Here is a 6802-nt window from a genome sequence, read left to right as displayed (position 1 = left end):
GATGCTCCCTTAGGTTGGTTCCTTATATCTAATGGGTATACGGTAAGCCCTATGGATACAGTTCTGGGGAACTGCATAGGGTGTACGGGTTAAGGATAGTTATATGTTTTATTTCATTGTCACATTTACGAGATTTTACTGGATCACGATCCAAATATTAAGATTTATTGTTAAATCTGATTTCTACTGGATATTGTATGGGTAGGATTCTGGAGTATGGAGGTTCTGCTCTGATCAAGCTAGTAAATCCTTACGGACCTAAGGTATCCCTTGGGTAGGCTCAGAGGCCCCGGGAAACTTTTTTGGGTAGACTCTCGGGCCCCAAGGTATTCCCTTAGGGTGGCTCCATTTGTTGTGTGCTTAGGGTAAGTCTTTATGGATGCAGTTCTGGGGACCTTCATAACGGTGTTCGGTTAGAGGGTTCTAATATGGTTTTAAAAATATGTTTTAAACTGTTACTGTTTTAAAAATATTTATATCTTTTCACTGGTTTTGGTTGGAACACACTAGACATCCCTTTCCAATCCCCTGAAAGTATGATACTCTGAATGTTTCCTATGAACTAAAATCTTCATGGCTTTTACTTGAAGAAATATAGTGGAACCGCACCTCATCCTGAAAACCTATAGACATCTGAATCAACAAGAAAATGTTAAGGCTTTCCATTTATTTGCATGTTATTCAGTATCATCTGGTAGTTCTGTATTACTGAGCTTCCCAAGGCTCACTCTGTTACTCACTATTTCAGGTTAAAAAGATTGAACCAGTGTAACAATCGACATCAGTAAAGAAGTTCCACCGGCGTTGCTTGCGGAGTACGGTGCATGTTTTTAGGAGGCATGTAGGTGATATTATATTTTTATATCCAAGTTTGAAACGTGTATGATTTTAGTTATGTCTATAATATATGAATGGTTTTCCGAACTTGTATTTTAAATTATAAATTATTTTATGATTTTACATGTTTTAAAAGAAATTTTATAAATCTTTACTGTGGGTCGTTCCAGTGGCCCTAATGTGTGGATCGGATCAGGTCACCCACATCGGTTTGTGGGTGTTACAAAAGGTCTTTAAAAGTAATTAAACCAAACAATTTGGAGTAAAGACTTAATTCCATTAATTTTAAAATTGATAGTGTCCTAAATAATAATTATACCAAAAAAATTAGTAGGGACAAGGGCTTAATTGCAATGGTTTCAAAGCTACCAGGAGCTTATAAGATAATTAGACCATCAAAGTTGGGGCCCATGCCCTTCTACCTATAACTTGGGTCTGCCCCTATTTCAGGGATGGTACGATAGTAAGATATTGATTTAAAAATAGGGACAAACACATGATTTTATATTAGAAGGTCAATTTACAAAATTTTGGAGGATGGAAATAGATTATTAATATAAACTATAAAATTATAACTAAAATAAATGAGAAATTGAAATGTTTAGAGAGAACAATCCCTTGGTCAACCTCCATTAGTCATCTAAAAATAAATATTCAGTATTATTATTTAATCTGATCTTTTTGCTTTGAGCTATTTGTCTGTTCGGATATTGGATTAATTATCCGTATAGAAATTGAAATTTATTTAGAATTGAATTACCTTTGTTTTTCTACGCAGAAAAATGGAAGAATTGAAATCTCATATAAAGAGGTTATGGGAAATTCAGTGAAATTTCTATTCTATCTATTGAAAGAGAGATTATTGATTTGGAAGTTGCAGTTAAGATTAAAACAAGAGTGGGTCAAGAGTAAGATGGTTTTTCCATTTATTTGCTTCGGCTAAACCAAGAATCAATTCTATTTCTTCCATCAAGTTGACCTCTCTGATCTACATTCCACATATAACAACATAACATTGGAGGTGAGTGCTTTCATTTTAAACTTAGCCACCAACAAATCACTTTGTTGCAAGTTTAGTTTTTGGACCAACATGTTTGGAATTTTAATAACTTTGGTTACTGGACTTTACAAAATTCTAGCTAAAATCCTAGGTAATCTTTGCTCAGAATCTATTATAACCAAAAATAAATTTGCTTTCATTCCCAAGATATAAATCCTTGATTACAACTTCAATTTCGATTCTTGTCAATGATGTTTTTACAGATAAATTTAATATCTTGAGAGGTCTTCGTCAATGATGTCAATTATCAACTCTCATGTTCTACATTATTGGCGAGTCGTTGAATTTTATGTCAATAAGGTTGTGTAAGTGAATTTTTTTGGAGTCTCTATTTGACGTCGTAACTCCCCTATTTGTATTTCACACCTTTCAATTTGTGGATGATTTAATGATTTTATAAAGACCAAACCCTTAATGTTCAAAGGGTATTACGAGTGTTCGAACTCATTTTGGTGTCGTGTTTAAATTTGAAGAGGAGCAGAATGTTTGGAATAAACATTGGTGAGCAAAGTCTGAACGGATAGGCTAATTCCATTGGGTGCTCCATTGGTTCACCTCTTTCGGAATACAGGGGGTTTCCCCTTGGACTTAAAAGGAATTCCAAAGTACCATGAGAACCAGTTGTCGACACCGTTTTTCACCCGGGCTGGGAAAAACAAGTACCGACTTAGGTTTTTGTTCTTTCTTTGAAAAAATTTTGAAATGTGAGGAGTCACCACCAATCATTTTAAGGTACGATCGAAACACCATAAATATCGGGTGATTTTAATAAAACATTTTACTTTTATCAAAATACCAATGTAGTCTCTCATTTTCGTCCGGGACTTATTTTGAAAATATTTTTGAAAAAATATAATATATAGTTTTTTTAAAAATCGGTTTTGAAAACATATATAATATGGTTTTGAAAACACATTTTTAAAAACATATAATATATAGTTTAAAAAAACGGTTTTTTGAAAATGTATATAATATAATTTTGAAAACATATTTTGAATATATATATGTATATAGTTTTTAAAAACGGTTTTTGAAAACATATATAATATATATAATTTTTGAAAACATATTTTTGAAAATATAATATATGTTATATAGTTTTTATTATTATTTATATTATTATTTATTATATTATATTAGATAATTTATTTATTTAATTTCATTTTTAACATGTCTAATTCAGTCAAAGTGCAGCCCAACCGAGCAAGCAGTCTGACCCAACAAACCAGTTAGGTTAGGGGCTTGACCTAGCCCAAAATTAACAAATTCGGGTTCTGTATCAAGCAAGAGTGCCGTACAGGGAGCGCGCGTGGAGGCCATGCGCCTGATCAGTTCGAGAACCGGCCGGATTTCTCGACTTCTGAAACTGCAAGAACGTGAAATTAGAGCAAAATCCGAACAACAACGACGTGCCGAAAAATCGGCTACACCCAATGCCCCGAGATATTTGGGACCATAATGACCGGTTACAAGGCTATGAAAGACCCCCCCGGCCAGGCAACGAAGAAGAGAACAACACAAAAATCATCACCGAGAAAAGCATTGAAACAACAAAAAAAGCATCAAGCAAAGAAAAACGTTTCGCATACTACAAAAAAAAAACAAGATTCAACCTCGGTTTTAGCTTGGAGGAGGGAAATAGTCGTCGAAGTTAGAAAAGTGGTCATCGGGAAAGGTAAAAATTGTAATTTTAGTGTAGATCTTCACCAATCGGGGGGTTTTCATGGTATTTTGAGGTTGGATTTGGTTTTGGGGTATTGAGAGGAAGGTTTCGGGGTAGTTTTAGGTTTTTTGGCCACCAGTGGTAGTGGTCGGAGCGACGGTTTGGCACCGACGGGTGGCCGGTCATCGACCGGCTAAGGATTGACTGAGAGCATTTTGGGAGAGGGGGATTTTTTTTAGAATTGGGTTAAAATGATTTTTTTTGGTTTTAAGGGCTATTTATAGGGAGGGCCTTTGTGTAATTACCAAATAATTAAATTATTTCTGCAATCCCTTTAGTTTTGATGTGTAATTCATTTTGGTCACCTGTTATAAATTTGCCCTTGAATTTTGAATTTATTCAATTTAATCTATTTTTGAATTTATTCAATTTAATCTATGTTTAAATTTCATATATTTTACAAATTGACCCCTCCTAACTTTTTTTTGCATCTTTCAAATATCAATTTGGTCTTTAATTTTAAATTTTTTAGTTAAATCATTTTAATTTAAAGTTTTTAATTTTATATTTCTCTATTTAATTTTTTTTGCTTTAATATTTAACACTGATTTGATTTATATTTTTAGGTCAATTTTAAATTCTTCAATGGGAAGTAATTTGGATCGAACTTTTAAATTTTAATTTGACTTTTAATTTTCGCCATTAAGACAACCGATAAATTAAATTAGTATTGAAAGGGCATTACAGTGATACTAATCCTTCCCTGACTGTAATCGACTCCTGATCATATTCAATTATGGTAAAAGTGGAGATTTGGTAAAATGGTAAATTAAGGTATCCGATGAACCTAATTTTAAATGATCGATGGTGGCTCCATCACATCAATTTAAGTAAAAGCTCGATTTCGGGCCCATTCGAAGGACGATTACGATAGTCTGGTGACTCTGCTAGGGAAAAGTATGCGAGTCAGGCCAAAAATAATTTATGGTTATCTTCTTAAGTGAAAATTGTAAGTTTAAATTTTAATTTTTCTTTTCGATTCTTCTTATTTACCTTTGATTAGTTTTCCAAATAAATAGTTGTACTGATGTTTCTTCAATGATTTCAACTTTTCAAAAATTCATCTCAGGCTCTATACCTGAGCTCCAAACCCTTTTTAAATGAAGGTGAAAGTGACATCTTCGTGGGAATTTATTCTCCGTATAAGCCTAACAAGTAACCTTCGGGATTCATATACTTTATGTCTTCGTGTGAATTTATTCTCCGTACAGACATAAGGGAATGTATCCTCTTGAGTTTAACTTGGTCCACATGTGCTTGTAATGGGTTTAGGACTGAGGGTCTGGCAAGCACAAGGGGACACCGATAAGGAGAACTCGTGTACATTTTTTAGAACCTAAACCGGGATACTGCAAGGAATTAATGCCCACCTCCAAACTTCATTTCAAAACCTAGGCTGCTTGAGTTATTTCCTACTTTATTTTCTGTTCAAGGCATGCAAATTAGAAATATATGCGGTTAGGATTTGTTCAGAAAATTAACATGCGGGATAGAAATCATGTATGGGTAAGAAAAAGCATGTGGGGGTAAATATCATGTGGGGTAGGAATTCTTTATTTTTTTATCATTTCGATTATTATTTTTATGTTACTAATATGTTTCCTTTCATTTTTGTTCTTTTTTTCTGATCATTTGCATCTTTTAAAGAGGTGTTGATCTGCAAAAAGTGTTTGTTAAAACTCAAATAATATGCATTAATGGACAAAGTGGTTGTAATGCAAGAGGTAAAAAATGTAGAGGTCCGACTATGGTCAGAGAAGACTTAGAATGAAAAGGGGGACAATCTACAAAGTAACTATGTGTCAGATCTGGTTGCTATGCTTCTATTAACCTTAAACATAACGATATTCAAGAGTTGTGGAGTATTTGGGATAGCTGAAAAAATGACAGGAAACAATGATTCTACCAGCGTTACGGTGATATTGCATATGTGCTCTATGTCAAGATTGATGAATCTTTGATTCGAGCCTTAGTGAAATTTTGGAATCCGAGTTACAACTGCTTTACATTCAACCAAGAAGACATAGTACCCACAATCGAGGAATACACTACTCTATTGCATTGTGAAGGAATCTGATTGGATCGAGCCTACACCAAATATATCAAAAGTCAGCCTTTCAAGAATGGGTTGGCAAAGGTTGCAGGGGTAGATGAAAAATGGGTAATTGACCGGATTCAACATAAAGGCAAGGGAGAAGAAATTGCTTGGACTCACATCAAGAAATTAATGAAGAATAATCCTGATGAATGGAAGATTATTGCCCTTTTTGCATTGGGTATCTATGGCCTGGTTATCTTCCCAAAAACTTTGGGATAGATCGAGATAGTTGTGGTGGAACTGTTTGAACAACTACCTAAGTGAGTGAACCCTACGCCAATAATTTTAGCCGAAACTTTTCGCTCACTAAACCATTGCTGAAGAACTGGTGGATGACAATTTATAGGGTGTAGACAAATTCTTCAGGTTTGGATTCATAGTCATTTTTGAAAGACTGATAGGATTTCTTATTGCCGATTCAACACCACTTACTCACCTTTAGAGGATTTCCTTACACAAAAGTGGCGATAAGGCATTCTGAAAAAGAAATGGTTAAATGTATTCATGCACTTTGAAGATAAGGACATTGTATGGAGAGCCCCTTGGATGACTCATAGTGACCTCCTTTATCAATGTAGAGACTCAAGAATCATAATGTTACTTGGGTTATTGGGAGGAGTTGGCTATTCTCTGCTTTTGGGACTTTAGAAGTATGGGGCACGGTAGTTTGTCCCAGTTACACATGAGATATAGTTGCTAAAGATGTAGCTGAGTCATGGAAGAAAATATTTCGCACAAATGTCGTAGCTGCTAAAGACATGCTTACTCCGAATTATATAGAATGGAGGAAGCTAAGGAAGAATGACACTGTAGCCATACCAGATCATGAAGATACTCAGACCATATAAGAGCATCTTAAACCTGTTCCCTATGAATTGGAAATAGCCAAGAAGGAATTCGAAACTGAAAAGGAGGAGTTGAAACAATGACTAAGGGAACACGAAACTGAAAGATTCCAATGGAAGCTAGATGCCGATACTAAAAAGAATGATAAATCTATAAAAAGGCCATATTTAGGGCCTCTTCACTTAAGTTATTGACTATCTAAGAGCTCATGTAGGATTATATAGATGTATTTAGTAGC

Source organism: Hibiscus syriacus, unplaced genomic scaffold (genome assembly GCF_006381635.1).
Source record: "Hibiscus syriacus cultivar Baekdansim isolate YM2019G1 unplaced genomic scaffold, ASM638163v2 tig00006753_pilon, whole genome shotgun sequence".
NCBI classification, from domain to species: domain Eukaryota; kingdom Viridiplantae; phylum Streptophyta; class Magnoliopsida; order Malvales; family Malvaceae; genus Hibiscus; species Hibiscus syriacus.
The sequence above is the reverse complement of the archived record's forward strand: the minus strand, read 5'-3'. Positions refer to the sequence as shown.